The sequence below is a fragment of the Neomonachus schauinslandi genome, chromosome 13, assembly GCF_002201575.2.
Source record: "Neomonachus schauinslandi chromosome 13, ASM220157v2, whole genome shotgun sequence".
NCBI lineage: Eukaryota > Metazoa > Chordata > Mammalia > Carnivora > Phocidae > Neomonachus > Neomonachus schauinslandi.
This window is the reverse complement of record NC_058415.1, coordinates 60686303-60704575: the sequence shown is the minus strand read 5'-3', so window position 1 is coordinate 60704575 and position 18273 is coordinate 60686303. Positions and strand designations below refer to the sequence as shown.

The window sequence follows — 18273 nt, the reverse complement described above, 5'->3', positions numbered from 1 at the left end:
AGGGTTTCTTTCCACTATACCAGGTGTCTCCCTAGACAAAATATTCCTGGCTTTTCCAAGCACTGTAAGCAGAGGGCAGCCAGGGACTCAGAAGCACACACAGAGTGAGACTCCCAGGGTCCTTCTAGCACAATCCTTACCAAGCTTACCTCCTGCTTGGAAGGCAAGCTCCCAGTTCCACTGTCACCCTGACAGCTCCTCTGTGACATGGCTGCTGCTCTCTACCTGCCCTGGTTTTCAGCTTTTCCTTTGTTTTGATCTTGGAAATGCCCTTACTTTCCTGTGACATTTCCTGTATCTTTAAAATGACTAAAACAAATATTACTCAGCTTATCTGGGTGTTTTGTTGTGGGGAGCTTCCAGGATATTTAGTCTGTTACTTTGCCAGGAGCCCTTCACTTCATTGCCTTCACCACTCCCACTCCATCTTGACGTGCTTCTCACAAATGAAGGGCAATTGTATAGAGAAGCCTAAAAGGTTGTCTCTCTTGCCCTTAAAGTTCTGCTGAAGCCACTATGGAAAGGACTTGCCTCGGGGCTGAAAGATTTATAGTTGGGGCTTTCCAAATCTTGGAGCGTGCTATGCAACATCCCGTGAGGATGTGGGCAGGTCTGGGGAGGAGAGCTTCACACCCAGCTGGTGTCCTCTTCCCACGGCCAGCCCCAGTCCATTGACTCTCTGCTGCCTACACAATAAAGTCCAGTCTTCTCAGCCTGACCTTAAGGCCTTTTGCCACCTGGCCCTGTCAACATCTCCAGTCTCACCTCCCCTTTCAACCAATCGTATGATCCTCCTGATATTACTTGGATACAGCCCATCTTTTCCACCTCCAGATGTTGCCTCATGCTGTCTTCTCATCCTTTGGTACCCTTTCTCCAATGTTTTGCCCCTCAGATCTCCATTGTCCTCCAAGGGTCAGGTCCAAGATCACCTGCCAGGAAGGTTCCTATCTCCTAGCTCCTCACAGCCCATCTCTGGCCCTTCTTGTGGCCTTGTTGGCCGTACCTTACTGTGGCTGGGGTCCATGTCTATACAGTCCTGGGAGAAGCCACCTTCGGCTTACTTCATTCCTGCCAGAGCTCAGCACAACACATTTTTCTTTTTTTGAAGATTTTATTTATTTTCGTGAAAGAGAGAGAACGAGAGAATGCGTGAGTGGGGGGGAGGGGCAGAGGGAGAAGCAGACTCCTGGCTGAGCAGGGAGCCTGATGTGGAACTCGATCCCAGGACCCTGGGATGATGACCTGAGCTGAAGGCAGCTGCTTAACCGACTGAGCCACCAAGGTGCCCAGCACAACACATTTCTCATGGAAGGTGCTCAGTGCATTTGTGTGGAATGTTGAGAACAGGTTGTGGGGGCCTGAGTGCCACAGGGAGATGTGAGGAGCCTACCAAAGCAGCATGCTCCCAATCACTGGGAGATGACCATCTCATGGTGACCCTGAACTTAATGGAAGGTCACCACTGAGGCTGCTCTCCATTTTCTCATTCAGCACTGGGGTTGAGGGTTCAAAGGCAAAGGTCTGAATGGAGGAGAGTTTAAGGCTGTTACCTTCCAGGTCCTACAAGGACACAAGATGCCACATCCTGAAAGATCCCACAGCTACCATCACTCCATGGCCCAGACCATGTAGCTCCCCCTAGGAGCACCTCTTTCAGCACCTCTGAGCAAATGATTGGGAGGTCAGCTGATGGTGGAGGAGTTTTAAGAGTTATTTTGAGTATGTGGAGTTTTTGCCTTATATGCTTTAGCCCCGAGCTCCCCTGCCAAGTTTGTCTCCACCTTAGCACCAGAACCTGGTAGGGCTTGGTGAGAAATGCTGTTGTATAAATGAATGACTCCTCCAACATTAGAATAAGGAGGACCCTTAATGATTTTTAGACCAATCCACATTTTATGGAGAAATAAATTATAGTCATAAGCATTTAGCGAAAGCTATGTCTATACTAGAACCTGTGCTGAGCACTTTACATACATTATCTAATTTTCTACTTTCAGCAAGAATGTGAGCTGGAAGTTATTGTCCCTACTTTCTTTCTTTCTTTCTTTCTTTCTTTCTTTCTTTCTTTATTTATTTATTTATTTATTTATTTATTTATTTATGAGAGTGCGCATGAGCTGGGGAAGGGGCAGAGGGGGAGAGAGAGAGAAGCAGACTCCCCGCTGAGCAAGGAACTGGACAGACGGATGTGGGGCTCGATCCCAGTACCTGGAGATCATGACCTGGGCTAGATGCTCGACTGACTGAGCCACCCAGGCGCGCCCCCTACTTCTTCTTCTTCTTTTTAATTAAAATATATGTACTAAGAGCTAGCATTGTTTCCTTCATCAGGCAGTTGTCTTGGATAATCCACTCAAGGATGATCACTTAGCCTGACCTCATGAAGCCTATATCCTTCAAGTACTGACAGAAACTGACATCACATACTGAGGCCATATTTCTGGATCAGATGGTACCAGTTTGAGCAGACACAGCAAGAGTGAGAACTCTGACTCTAATTTTGTGGATGACTCCAATAGAGCTGCTGGTGACCCATCTTGCTTTCAGGGGTGCAACAAGATAAAAGATTGCCCAGCTGATGACTTGCAGAACCAGCTGTGTCCAGAGGCTCACCCTATGCTATACTGCTTGTCATTGCATCTGAAGGAAATAGAGACCCATGGAAAGGCAGAAACTTGACCTGGTCCCCCAGCCTCTCAGGCAGGACAGCCTCTTTATCCAGAGGCGCCTTCATTCCTGGGCCTTCCAAGACACCTGGCTACAAGGGCACCATGAAGAGAAAAAAAGAATTTCAAGTGCATTGTAAGAACCACCTTCATTCTCTTGCCCTGTATGGAAGGAACATGTACTCAAAGACCCAGCCAGGAAGAAAGATTTGATCTGGGCAGGATCCATTTCCCATGGCGACGCCTTCTTGAGTAGAAGCTCTGGTATGAAGTAAGACTTGTTTAAAGCAGTTAAAAGCAGCAATCCCCATTGTGTCAAGTGGTGACAGTATAATCCTCCTTAATAATTTTGTTCCCTCTCCAAACTCCCCTCCATTATGCATCCTTAAAATGTGACTTCAGACGCCTCTTTAGGTTTCTAGTCCTATAAGTGCAGGGGGATTTGGTGAGAGGGGAAGAGGTAAAGACTGTCTCTCTTGCACTCAGATCACTCAGTGATGCTTCACTAGAAACACCTCCCTCCATTGTTTTGTCTAGAGCTATTTGTTTTAAAGTTTTTTAATGTAAATTTAAATTATGTACAAAAAGTAGAGATACTAGTGTGTTAAACCTCCACATCTCCACCACCTAGGTTTAATAATATCAACATATATGGCTGGTCTTGCTTCATTTAACTAAATCCACTCCTATCCCCTTACCACTGGATTGTTTTAAAGGAAATCCCAGATGCATCTGGGATACATGCATCTTTTATCTCCAAAGATAAAGATGCTTTTTTCCCCTAAGGTCAGGAACATGACAGGGATGTCCACTCTCACCATTGTTGTTCAACATAGTATTGGAAGTCCAAGCCTCAGCAATCAGACAACAAAAAGAAATAAAAGACATCCAAATCTGGGGCACCTGGGTGGCTCAGATGGTTAAACATCTGCCTTCAGCTCAGGTCATGGTCCCAGGGTCCTGGGATCGAGCCCCGCATCTAGCTCCCTGCTCAGCAGGGAGCCTGCTTCTCCCTCTCCCTCTGCTGTTCCCTGTTTGTGCTCTCTTGCTCTCTCTGTCAAATAAATTAAAAAAAAAAAAAGACATCCAAATCAGCAAAGAAGAAGTCAAACTTTCACTCCTTGCAGATGACATGATACTCTGTAGGAAATCCAAAAGACTCTACCAAAAAATTGCTAGATCTGATAAAGGAATTCAGTAAAGTTGCAGGATACAAAATCAATGCACAGGAGTCTGTTGCATTTCTATACACCAAGAACAAAGCAGCAGAAAGAGAAATCAAGGAATTGATCCCATTTACAATTGCACCAAAAACCATAACATACCTGGGAATAAACCTAACCAAAGAGGTAAAAGATCTGTACTCTGAAAACTATAGAACACTTATGAAAGAAACTGAGGAAGACACAAAGAAATGGAAGAACATTCCATGTTCATGGATTGGAAGAACAAATACCGTTAAAATGTCTGTAATACCCAAAGCAATCTACACATTTAATGCAATCCCTACAAAAATAACACCAGCATTTTTGACACAGCTGGGACAAACAATTATGAAATTTGTATGGAACCAGAAGAGACCCCAAATAGCCAAAGTAATGTTGAAAAAGAAAACCAAAGCTGGTGGCATCACAATGCCAGACTTCAAGGTCTATTACAAAGTTGTAATCATCAAGACAGTATGGTACTGGCACAAAAACAGACACATTGATCAATGGAACAGAATAGAGAACCCAGAAATGGACCCTCAATTCTATGGTCAACTAATCTTCGACAAAGCAGGAAAAAATATCCAATGGAAAAAAGACAGTCTCTTCAACAAGTGGTATTGGGAAAATTGGACAGCCACATGCACGAGAATGAAACTGGATCATTTACTTATACCATACACAAAAATGAATTAAAAATGGTTGAAAGACCTAAATGATGGGAGTCCATCAAAATCCTAGAGGAGAACAGAGGCAGTAACCTCTGTGTCCTTGGCCACAGCAAATTCTTGCTAGGCATGTCTCCAAAGGCAAGGGAAACAAAAGCAAAAATGAACTATTGGGACTTCGTCAAGATAAAAAGCTTTTGCACAGCAAAGGAAATAGTTAACAAAACTAAAAGGCAGCCTATAGAATGGGAGAAGATATTTGCAAATAACAGCAGATAAAGGGCTAGTATGCAAAATCTATAAAGAACTCATCAAACTCAACACCCAAAAAACAAAAAATCCAGTCAAGGAATGGGCAGAAGACATGAGCAGACATTTCTCCAAAGAAGACATACAAATGGCTGGCAGACACATGAAAAAATGCTCAACATTACTCATCATCAGGGAAAACAAATCAAAACCACAATGAGATACCACCTCACACTGGTCATAATGGCTAAAATTAACAACTCAGGAAACAACAGATGTTGGCAAGGATGTGGAGAAAGGGGAACTCTCTTACACTGTTGGTGGGAATGCAAACTGGTGCAGCCACTCTGGAAAAGAGTATGGAGTTTCCTCAAAAAGTTAAAAATAGAACTACACTATGACCCAGCAATTACACTTCTAGGTATTTATCCAAAGGAGCACCTGCACCCCAATGTTTATAGCAGCAATGTCCACAATAGCCAAAATATGGAAAGAGACCAGATGTCCATTGACTGATGATGAATGGATAAAGAAGATGTGTGTGTGTGTGTGTGTGTGTATACACATACATACATACAATGGAATATTATTCAGCCATCAAAAAGAATGAAATATTACCATTTGCAATGACATGGATGGAATTAGAGTATATTATGCTAAGTGAAATAAGTCAGTCAGAGAAAGACAAATACCATATGATTTCATTCATATATGGAATTTAAGAAACAGAACAGATGAACATAGGAGAAGGGAAGGAAAAATAAAATAAGATAGTAACAGAGAGGCAAGCCGTAGGAGACTCTTGATGATAGGGAGCACACAGAGGGTTGCTGGAGGGGAGGTGGGTGGGTGGATAGGGTAACTGGGTGATGGGCATGAAGGAGGGCAGTTGATGTAATGAGCACTGGGTGTTATATGCAACTGATAAATCACTAAATTCTACCCCTGAAACTAATAATAACACTATATGTTAGCTAACTTGAATTTAAATTAAAAAAGATAAAGATGCTTTATTTTTTGTTTTTTAAAAAAGATTTTATTTATTTATTTATTTGAGGTAGAGAGCATGTGCCTGCACACATGAGCAGAGGGAGGTGCAGAGGGGGAGGGAGAGGAAGAGGGAAAGAATCTCAAGTAGACTCTGAGCTGAGCATGGAGCCCAAGGCAGGGCTCAATCCCAAAATCCCCGAGATTATGACTTGAGCTGAAATCAAAGCTGGATGCCTAACCGACTGAGCCACCCAGGCGCCCTGGATAAAGGTGCTTTAAAAATTATCTACAATATCCTAGCACACCTAAAAAATAAAAATGATTTCCTAGTATCATCAAATATACAAGTGTTCAAAATATATATTTTCAGGGCGCCTGGGTGGCTCAGTTGGTTAAGCGACTGCCTTCGGCTCAGGTCATGATCCTGGAGTCCTGGGATCGAGTTCCGCATCGGACTCCCTGCTCAGCAGGGGGTCTGCTTCTCCCTCTGCCCTCTTCCCTCTCGTGCTCTCTGTCTCTCATTCTCTCTCTCTCAAATAAATAAATAAAATCTTTAAAAAATATATATATATATTTTCAAATATATATATCAGTATCCAGAAATAGTCTACACATTGAATTTGGTTGGTATATCTTCTAAGTCTCGTTTAATCAGTAGATTCCCCTTCTTCCTCAATTAAAAAAAATTATATTTTGAAGAAACTTGGTTGTTTGCCCTGTAGAATTTTCCATGTTTTGCATTTTGCTGATTACATCCCCCAGAGATCATTTAACATGTTCCCCTGGACTCTGGGATGAAATCCAGAAGTTCTGCCAGGTTCAGGTTTGATTTGGGGGCAAGAAAATTTCAGAGTTGGTGCTGTGTACTTCTTGTTGTCTCACACCAGGAGGCCCATAATGGCTGGTTTTCTCTTGTCTTGGCTTATTAAGAAGATAGCAATTAGTGGATTGAAGTTCTTTCAGCCTGATCTGTTCATTATAACGTTCCTCACTTGCCTTTTGTCTAATGATTTTAGCAGTCATTGATGATCATTGCCTCATGCTATTATTTCATCAGGAATTTCAAATATTCTATTTATTATAATAATAGTATTCTAATTTGATATTCCCTCACATTTATTAGCTATAATTCTTCTGTAAAAAGAGCTCAACTTCATCAACTATTTGGTTACTCCAAAATACGGTTCATAAAAGAAAGGCAAGATAGATGCTTGATTGTTTACCTTCATTTACTTGTTTATGGAATTATGAGTTTATTCTCAAGCATCCTCCAAAGGTGATGTGCTGGTTATATATGGCTGCATATTAATTACCCCCCAACTTAGTGGCTAAAAATAACAACCATTATGTCCCATAATTTTGAGGGTCTGGAATTTGGGCCAAGATTAACTGATTAATTCTTTTTTTTTTTTTTTTTTTTTCCTGATCAATTTTTGTGCTCCATATGGCATTAGCTGAGGTCACTTGGGGGTAATCAGCTTGTGGATGGGCTGGTCGGTGGGGGATATGAGACAGCTTTGCTTATATGTGTGATGCTGTAGAGGCTAGAAGGTTGAGCTTTGCTGGGACTGTCAACCAGAATGCCTACATCTGGCTTCTCCAGGATAGCAGTCACAGGGCTTACGTGGTGGTCCAGGGCTCTCCGAGAGTGTTCCAAGAGACCCAGGTAGAAGCTGGAAAGCTTTTTCTTTCTTTCTTTCTTTTTTTTTTAAAGATTTCATTTATTTATTTGAGAGAGAGAATGAGAGAGAGAGAGAGCACATGAGAGGGGGGAGGGTCAGAGGGAGAAGCAGACTCCCTGCTGAGCAGGGAGCCCGATGCGGGACTCGAGCCCGATGTGGGACTCGATCCCGGGACTCCAGGATCATGACCTGAGCCGAAGGCAGTCGCTTAACCAACTGAGCCACCCAGGCGCCCCTGGAAAGCTTTTTCTGACCTATCTTCAGAAGGCATGCAGCATCACTTCTGCCATATTCTATAGTTACAAGTGAGTCCCAGGACCAGTCCAGATTCAAGGAGAAGGTACTATACAAGTACATGAATACCCTCCTACAGTTGCAAGGAGTACAAAGTCAAAGGCTCCCCCTAGCCTCTTTGAATGCATTTGACTCCTTCTTTCCAAGGGGTCTGGCCATCCTTTTAATTTTGGTTGTGAGCTGGCTGCAGGAGCACAGCCTTGCTCCTGTGTCCACAGTCTCCTTCAAGGCCAGTGGAATGTGGATAGTCCCATCGTGAGCAGAATTATGATGAGTTATCAAACTCCTATAATGTTAGAGTGCCCGTTGCCACCTCCTGCCAACCCACTGCCGCATGGTATTTTGTAGACTCTGACTTAAGCTGAACACCTTCACTGGAAACATCTTGGGGAACTTGGCTTTGACTTGCTTGAAGACTTGAGCAAGGTTCTGTTCTAAAATCTTGGCCCTTTCCTGATACGAAGAACCATCCAACCGTGGTCACAGGGGTTTCTTGGGTAGGACTAGGGTGCCATGGCCATGCATCTGAAATGATTGCTTTTAATGGCTATAAAATGTTTCATCCAGTGGATGCAACATGCTTTACCCAACCACTTCTCCACTCTTGTAAATGTTGGCACTTTTTGATGATTTGTGAGTAATACTATATGTTTTTGTACACAAAGCCTGTTTATTCTGTTAAATTCTTTTTTTTTTAAAAGATTTTATTTATTTATTTGAGACAGAGAGAATGAGAGAGAGAGCACATGAGAGGGGGGAGGGTCAGAGGGAGAAGCAGACTCCCTGCAGAGCAGGGAGCCTGATGCGAGACTCGATCCCGGGACTCCAGGATCATGACCTGAGCCGAAGGCAGTCGCTTAACCAACTGAGCCACCCAGGCGCCCTATTCTGTTAAATTCTTAAGCTAGATTTCCAAGAATAGAATTATTTTTTGCTCTTGATATATTTTATCAATTTGCTTTCCAAAGAAACAAACAATTTATATCCAAACAACAGTGTATGTGCATATTGGCTTTTCTGTAACCTCATCAGCTTTGAGAGGTATCATTTTAAAATGTTTTTGCTAATTTAGTAGGTGTAAAACTAAACTTAAGTTTGCTTTGAATTTCTTTTTTTCCCTTTACTCTGTTCTAAGTTGTCAGTTCTTTCCTCTTATACCAATATTATAGAGGGTTAGTGTGTTTAATTTGTATCGATTTGGTACTGGTTGCTAAAGGGAAACTTAAGTTATTTAAAGCAGTGCCTCCAGTATAATTTGTATTAAAGATGTTCTTTTAACTGTTTAAAAAATTCAGAACATTTCAGTTCTAAATCTTCTCAGAGATAAGCAGCAGTAACATTTTTCTTCTTGGATTCTGCACCTACAGGAAATTTACAAGTAGGCGCAATACCTAGGTATATCTGAAATAACCCAGAGAAAATGCAAAAAAACAAAAAAACCCAAACCCAGAACATTTAGAAATAACATTTTACATGTGTAAAACAACTTAGAGGTTATAAATAGCTTTCACATTTATTATCTCATTTGAGTTTTATGTTCATCCCTGGAGGTAGACTAGGAGGACTTATTATGACCATTTAACAGATGAGAACATTGAGGCTCAGAGAAGTTAAGTGCATAGTGACCCAACTAGCTAACTGTGGCAGATCTGAGTGGCATCCAGGCTTTCTGACCTCAAACAGGTTTGTTCCTGTATTTATTTAAAAAGTCATCAGTGGGGACTTATCACATCTCAGGCAATAGGCTGGGAGATGGGGATGCACTTATAAATAAGAACCTGCCCTCCTAGTTCCATTAGAAGAGAAGAGCAGTCACCATATAAATTAGGAAGCATAGGAGACCTAAACTACCCAGAGAACACTCAGCCCAGCCTGGGGTCGGGGGACAGGAATTAAGGCAGGATTCTTAGAGGAAGTCAAGATTAATGAGTTACCTAGGCTATGATGGTTGGGGCAAGATTGATCTAGTCCAAGGGAAGTAATTGATTGATCCAGAGATGAAGGTGTGCACAGAGGTAAATATGACAAGCCTTGGTTGGATGTAGGAAGTGACAGCGAGGGATTCATTGAGGATGAAGCCCAGGTTTCTGGCCTGAGCACCTGAGAGGATGGGGGTACCACTTACCGAGAAGAGGAATAGAGGAGGAAGAACAAGTTGGAGGCATGTGCACATGTGTGTGCATGCGTGTGGTGTGTGGTGATTGTCAAGCTCTGACAATCCTCAGGTAAATAAGAACCTTTCTTTTCCCTAGAGAAAGCTATAGTCCAATGTGACATAAACAAATAATTCTGACATAAAGTGAGATGTGCTATATGGTAGACATGTGCAAGAGGTTCTGAGGGCACAGAGGAAGGCAGGACGGAATCTGTGAGGTAGGAAGAGAAGTGTGGAGGAGATTTCTCAGAGGAGGTGATAAAAATGTGGAGAGCACAAGAGGGGTCCCAGTAACAGAGGTGTGAAGGAGCTGGGAGTTCTGTTTGTTGAGGTGCAGGGTGTAAGTGGGAGTTCTCTTGGAGCTGGAGAGGTTATGGGGCTGAGAGGTATGGACTTCATCTTGATAATGGACTAGGATTCAAGAACTCTGTCTTCAATCACTGGAATGCATCTGCATCCACTAGAATGTAAGTTACCCAGGGGCAGTCAGTGAATAGTGTCTGACACATAGCAGGCACTCAGGGAATATTTCTTGAATGAATGAGTGATTGGTGATAATGAAATCTTTGCCTTATTTTCCATATTGTTGGGGGATTTCCCAACACCATCTATTTTTTTTTTGATGATATATGTTTCATAATAAGGCTTAACATACAATTTATATACTGAAAGCAGATTTTATTCATACGTTGAACCTTTTTTAAAGTAACCGCTATTTTTTAAAATAAAAACTAATGTATAAGTGGCTTTTGTGGGTCCATAAGGGTTGCATATTATGTAAGAATTGAGAAGTGCATGGACCATTTTGAAAGTATAAATAGATGCTAAAGCATTTTAGTTGATGCTATTTTCATTATCATTAAAAAGTTGGGAAAGATCAGATAACTAAAATAATTTGAAAATTTTTTAGATATTTCTAGACTGTTATATCCTAATCTAAAAGCTTGGTGGGTTTAGCAAGTATTTTCAAATATCATCATTGTTGGGGTGATGAATAATACTTAACAACCAACAAAAAGTTACCAAATGTTAGAGATGGGGGATCCCTTTGACTTCTGGTCCATCTTTTCATTGCAAAGGTGGGAAACTGGGGCCCAGAGAGGGAAAGGGACTTGTCCAAGATCACACAGCAAATTAGAGGCAGAGCCAAGAATAGTGTCAAGATGTTTGACTCTTAGTCCATCACCCTCTCTATTATTCCATGCTGTAGTGGTTATTGTTTTTGTTTATCTAGAACCCCTTCCTCCACTTTGGGAAAGTGACTTCCCTCTGGCCCCAGGGGTGGGCATGTACTAGGTCAATCATTTTATATACTTCACTCTTTCTGGCCTTAGTCAGTGGTTCAAAGGATGAACCTGTGACCCAAATTTTGCCAATCAGAATCCTTCCCTGGAATTTGTGGAAAGAAAAGGACCTTTTCCTCTCTGATTGTGAAGCTGTGAAGATAAGAGCTCAGAGCTGGGTGGCTAGTCCTGGGTCACATGGAAAGAATGAGAACAAAAGGAAGGCAGAGAGAAAGGAGAGGCAGTCTAGATGGGAGTTGAATTACTTATTCTAGTCACCAAGGTGTATCCATCCCTAAGTTTTTTTTAGCTCTTTTTTGTTTTTAAACCAATGATAAAATCTTAACAATAACCACCCGATTTTTTTTTTCTTTTGCTTAAGCAAGTTGGACTTCAGTTCCTGTTCCTTGCAGCCAGAGTCTAGCCCAGGATTTCTCCACAGTGGCGGTATTGACATTTTGGAACAGACCATTCTGTGTTGGGAGCGGCTGCTGTGTGCATTGTAAGATGTTTAGCTACAGCCCTGGCCTTTACCCCACTAGATGCCAGTAGCACCCCACCCCAATGGTGACAACCAAAAAATGTTTCCAGACATTGCTAGATGTCCCTTGGGGGATGGGGCAAAATTGCCCCTGGCTGAGAACCACTGGTCTAATTTTATTTAAACAAACAAACAAACAAAAAACTGGATAGGGAAAACTGAAATTCAGTGAGATGTGGGACTTTTTTCAAGGTGGCAAAGACAGGACTACCAAATCAAGCAGAAAGGATCCAGGAAGTGATACCACAAAGATGTTGGAACATGCAGATGTTGGCTCTCAGAGCTGTTGGAATAATAACAAACCCCACAAAATGATTTGGGATTTTACCCATGACACAGGCGGTAACTCTTTACTTAAGAATTCTCAGGCATCTCACGAGATGGTGAGACAAAGCAATGCCAGTTTTGTTTCTGTTATTTTAGATCTTTCTGGTGAATGACTTGGAGGTCTGGGTTCGGTGAACTTTGGGTGTCTCCAGAAAGCTTACCACATGCCCTTCTGAAGGAGATACACAGGAAACCAAACCTTGTTACAATTAAAGTAAGATTCATTGCACAATGATGTCTATGTGAGATCAATAAAATACCATGAAGAATCAGCTTTATTTTTGTCAGAACCATTTTTGAGGTATTGCTCTTCAGAGGAGGCATTGTGAGGAAAAGAGGACTAGCACAGAAATCAAGAGGTCTAGATGTGAGCTTGACTCTACCACTAATGCTGTGTGACACTGTGCAAGTGTCTGCCTTTCTCTGGGCCTCGGTTTCCTTCTCTGTATAATAAGGGTTCGATCAGACAACACTGAGATTTCTAGCACTGACCTTCAGTGATTCTTATAGGCAGATACTATGTCATATTTATCTTGGCACTTCCTTTTTTTTTTTTTTTTAAGATTTTATTTATTTGACAGAGAGAGAGAGTGAGCACAAGCAGGCAGAGCAGCAGGCAGAGGGAGAGGGAGAAGCAGGCTCTCCGCTAAGCAGGGAGCCCAATGCGGGGCTCGATCCCAGGACCCTGGGATCATGACCTGAGCTGAAGGTAGCCGCTCAACCAACTGAGCCACCCAGGCGCCCCTATCTTGGCACTTCTATCCCCAACCCAAGACCTGGTGCGGCACCAGAAACAAAACAGCACTAAGTAAATGCTTATTAAATGCACAGGTAACTGAATTACTTAGGACATAAATGACAATAACATCCCAGCTTCCACAGATGCGTAGAATTGGGAATGATCTTAGAGTTGAAAGGGATCCCTAAGCTTATATAGTAAAATTTCCCAACCAAAGCTGGAACCCTCTACCTTATTTCTGATAGATGGACATCTATTTTCTGCTCAATATTTTGGATGACAGGGAACTCACTATCCACAGGGGCAGCCAATTCCACTTTTGGATAGATCTAGATATTAGAAAATTCTTTTTTATCTGGAACCTAAATTAGCCTTCTTGTAGCTGTCACTTGCTTCTAGTCTTATTTTTTTAAGTTGATTTTCATTTTAATCCAAGAATATATGCATATAACTTGGGAAGTCAAATAATACTAAAAGTCTTATTTATAATGAAAAATAACTCTCTTCCTCATCCTTTCTCATTCTGCAGGGCTGCTTCTTCCAGCAACTGCTTTCCATTCCTTTAGCTGTTTCTTCTGCTTTTTATACATTTCTAGTTGGTATGCTTATACTGTTATTTCTAAATTTATAAATCTTAGACATTATCTATTGATTCCTTATTTTTGTACAAGAGGGTTTAGCCCTCTCACCTAACCTCTTCCAACTTTCCCTCCCTTCATCCTCTCACTATACTATCATAATGTTTGCTTTAGTCAGTATTCAGTGTTTTCATTACTATGACTACATAAATATTGTTTAATGCTAAGTCAAGTAAAATACTATGGTTTTCTTCTTGTACTTTTTGTTTTTCCTGGAATTAATAACCATTGCTTTGATTAGTTTTCTATGTACTTTTCTCTAATTATTCTCAGTTGTTTCAACTACACTGTAAAATACTTAACACATCATTTTAAAAAGTTTTTATTTTTATCAAAGTTATATATTATATATATGTGTATATATATATATATATAATTAAATATAGTTTAAAGAGTCAAATAATTCCACAAGATTTGATAGTGATAAGCCACAATATACATTTGTATATTGTATATTGTGTGTATGTGCCACAATAAACATTTGTACCACAGTATACATTTCAGAAAGCACCTTTACCTAAATCCGAACAACAGCTGTGGCTGTAGGTTGTTGTGTTTTGGTAACAGATTACCAGAGAGGGGAAATGATCTGCTTAAGGCTACGCAGCAAACACCCAGAAGAGCGGAGACTTTAATGCAGTCCATCATTTTCCCCAACTACACTTGTGTCTGGAAACATTATTTTGAGTCCAGACTGGCCAAAGGCAGAATGTGCTCTAAAGATAAGGGGCATGGGATATGACTCATTTTTAATACACTGGAAGAAATCATTTCTGTGCAAATCAGGCTCAGCAACTGGCAGGACTGAGTGGGGTTGGCAGCCATCCGAAGCCTCAGTGTGAAAGTCGAGAATGTCTCCACACCCTATAATCCCACAAATAGGGTCTCTATTTTTCAAGATTCCTAAACAGTGTTACACAAACCCTCCAGGGGCTTAAACTTGACACATAGACAGGTAAGCAGAGGCAGGTATGTAATCTCCTCACATGTCCTGTTGCCACCTCCCTAGCTGGTAGAGAACAGTATTGCTTTAATCCCCGTGAGGCAGATCTCTTCTCGCTCCTGTTGGAAACCAAAAGGGAAGGATGAGAAATGGCCCCAGGCCTGAAGTCAAATCATTCTCATTTTGCAGAAGTGAGCTCTAAAATGTAGAAAGGAAGCTACATTCAGAAACAACCAGAACAATCCCTGCATAATTAGGACTGTGGAGAGGGCGCCTTTTGGCACAAGGCTGAGGGAGTTGATTGAGACTGATTCCTAAGTCCCTCAGAGGTGGGAGGATGCCTGTGTCTGGTTGTTTTTTTACCAGAAATAAGGCGGGGAAGATTTGTCTCCTTACATCTTAGGGCAGCTCTGCCAGGGATGTGATGTTCTCCCTTGCAGCCCCCAAATATTCCCAACCCTCTTCTTCAGCCTTAATCTCCCAACTCTTCAAGACTCAAGATCTCATAATTTGTAATTATATAACAAACCTTTGGGGGCAGCTGCTCTGACAATGGACAGACTGTCTGCTGTGGGGACTCACACCCAGAACACCTGAGAGCAGGTGTGTGGAGCCTAGGGCGGAACAAGCAGCCTGGCCTCAAAAGGGAGACAGGGAAGTGACAGAGGCTCCCAGCCCACTTCCCTGACTCTGGAGTCCATAGATTGATGTGGCTTGGGAAAAGCTAGTGGTAGAGACCACAGAGCCTTGGAGTTAGAAGAAATCTTTGTGACATGCTATTTGAGAGAGAAGAATGAGAGGCTTGGGAAGTGGCGGGCCCTGCCCCTGGCCATCCAGCTGATGGGTGCCAGAGTTGCTAATAGTAATAACAGTAGTTGAGTGCTCACGGAATGCCAAGCATGGAGCAAATGCTCTGCATCTATTACTCACTCATTTAATCATCCCAACAACTCTGTGAGGGGGCTACCATTATTCCTCCTGTTTTTGAGATAAGCAAAATGAGGCTCAGAGTGGTGAAGTAATTTGCCAAAACTGTGGGGCTAGAAGAGGGCAGAAACAGGACTTGAACCTGGGCCTGTGCTCATGGACTCCAGTGAGAAGTCAGGTAGGACCATGTTTTGGATAGAAATTGGAGTACTGCATTTACCTCTGTCCCAGTGTTCATATGTCACTCAACACTAATTTATGGAAGAATCTGGAAGGCTCAGGAGGAGCCAGGAGGCCTTGGGTCCCAGCCACCTGCCTGACTTGCTATGTAACTTGGGATGTGTATCTTCCTTTCCCTCTCTGACCCACAGTTTCTTCATCCTGGGGGTAATGTGATGAAAGTGTATTCTGTGCTACAAACAGGGATGGTCACGTATTGTGGACATATTTCTGTCCGGTCCTCAATGGCAAAGGGAAAAAGGCCACCAGAGGAGATTCTGGGTGGTGGCACAGGGCCTGGCCTCCCAAGAGGCTGGGCTGTTTCTAGCCCACCAGCCAGGCCAACACAAAACCTCGGCTTTTGTTTGACTTGGCTTCTTGCACCTTGTTTAGTCTGCAGAGCAGGGAGTTTATCCTGCTGCCTTTGTCACAGGCCATTAGTACACACATAATCCCCAGGGGTTTACTGCTGGCTGCTTTCTCGAGGAATTCAGGGAGGGCCCCAGAGGGAGCCCGGCTCTTAGGAGCCATCCCCTCCCTCCTCATCCCCCCTTCAGAGCTGCCTCAGCTGAGAACCCATAGCAGTGTCTGTTCGTGGTCTGCTATTCTGGCTGTGTGACCTTAGGCCAGTCTCTCCCCCTCTCTGGGTCCTTGTCTGCCCCTCTGCATGCAGAGAGCTGGCTCAGATGCCCTGAAGGGACTTCAACTCCATGAGGATCAGAAATGCATTCCTATGTGGTTTCTCCCCCTGGAGGCCTCCCTTGTCCCTCTACTGCCCCCTCCCCCAATCCTGAAGCAATTTGTAGCACCTCCTAGGCGTTTGCTGATCCCATCCCTGCCCTGAGCCTGGGGCCAATCCCTCTCTCATTCAACCTTCTGCTTGTAAATTGGGGATAATAATAGTACCCAATAACTCACCCTGCTGCTATGGGGATTAACTAATTAGTGGTTATTAAAGGATGGAGGAACACAGTGCACTGCTCCCATTTAGGACACTTTTGCTCCTCTGAGTTCCTGCTACTCTCTGCACAATTTCAGGGAGTTAGTTGAGAGTCCTGACTTCCAGCACCCTACTGTGTAGGTGGAGACACTGAGGCCCAGGAGGAGAAGAAATAGTCTAGGACCATGGTCATTTTGCAGCAGGGAGGGGACCCAAACTTCCGTCTCATGCTCCTCCACCACACATAACGTCGTGGTCCTTGTCTGTGGCCGTGGGCCCTGGGCTGGGATGGAAGATGCATCCAAGGCTCCTGCACCTGCTCCTGGTTCCGAGGGGCTCCACAGCTTGGTGTCAGGGAACAAAACTTGGTTTCAGCCAGACCTGGGTGCCAGTCCTGGCATCTTGGCTTACTGAGTGACCTTGGGAATGTCACCCTTGCTTACTACTTAACTATCAGTTTCTTCCTCTGCAAATGCGGATAATGACACCTCCCTCAAAGGTTGCTGTGAGGATTGGCCCAGAGCAGGCATTCAGGAAACAGTAGGTATTATGTTATTACGTTATTGTTTTTATTGACTGCCATGATCAATCAAGTGCCATGATATTGACGGCCAAAACTCATCAGCAGAACTGTCAGCCACTCTTTAGGAGTAGATACTCACTAAGTGCCCCTGTGGGCTAACCCTGCCTGGGGACTCCCATGTAGAGTACCCCATTTTGGCAAAGATGTTGTTACCCCATTTGACAGAGTTGCCCGTGGAGGCTTAGAGAGGAAAATGACTTGCCAAAGCCATGTTTGCTTTAGAAATGACATGACTTCATTTTTAGTTTCTTCTCTTTCCTTGCCATCTCTCATTGCCCCCCACCCTTTAATTCCTGCCCATTCCTCACTCCCTTTTCTAGAGAGAGGTGTGAGTAATGCCTGGCTCACCACAGAAGCAGCCCGTGCCCCTCAGAGCCCCTCATAGCCCCTCGTGCTCCACCTTCATTAGCATATCTAAACTCATCTTGGGGTACATGGCTGACTCAGTTGGTAGAGCATGCAACTCCTGACCTTAGAGTTATGAGTTCAAGCCCCACATTGGACATAGAGCTTACTTAATTAAAAAAATAAAGACCTCATCTTGGAAGTCAGATATTTGCTGGAAGCCACGCTGCAGTGCGGGGAGCTACTGGCTTTGACCAGGCTCAGCGTGGGAAGACAAGACAATGAGTTATACCTGCTTCAGCACTGGGTATGGTCTCTCCGTAATAATATCGAGGATAACCTTGGTATTAGCTCCCATTGCTGAGAACTCATGAAGGGTAATGCATGGTGCTAAGCAGTCATTGTTTCTTCATTGCAACCCCTAGGCTCTGTATCCTGTACTACTAGCTCCATTTTATACATGAAGAAATGGAAGTTCAGAGAGATAAAGTGACTTGCTCAAGGTCACACAGCTGGTAAGTGGCTGTGGTTTAAACCCAAGTCTTTTGCCCCTAAGGCCTATGCACATAACCAGATTCTATATTCCTCTGAAGTCCTACACCCTCCCTGGGGCCTGGGACTGACCCAGACCCAAACCTGAATTGTCCCTGGTCACCTCCATCCTCCTGATTCTTGCAACTGTCATCTCACCTGGGTGACAGACATGTGTATAAGCAGTCTGTTCATCTGTGAAATGGGAATAATATTAATGACCACCGTGCAGGGTATCGAAGATAACATGTGAGCAGAGCACTTACCAAGATGCCTGGCATATGGTGAACACATCATCGGTGGCAGTAGTCACTATTATTGACATGACCTTGGCCTCCTGTG

At 43.2% G+C, this 18273-nt stretch overlaps 1 long non-coding RNA gene across 1 annotated transcript in view; it reads left to right on the top strand.

The window, feature by feature from the left end:
- The window catches only part of LOC110581823, a 33072-nt gene extending 15190 nt beyond the window's left edge, over positions 1-17882 (top strand). Inside the window, exon 3 of the long non-coding RNA XR_002480403.1 lies at positions 17826-17882. This is a non-coding gene — a long non-coding RNA (uncharacterized LOC110581823). The remainder of the gene's footprint in view (positions 1-17825) is intronic.
- Positions 17883-18273: the final 391 nt, after the last annotated feature.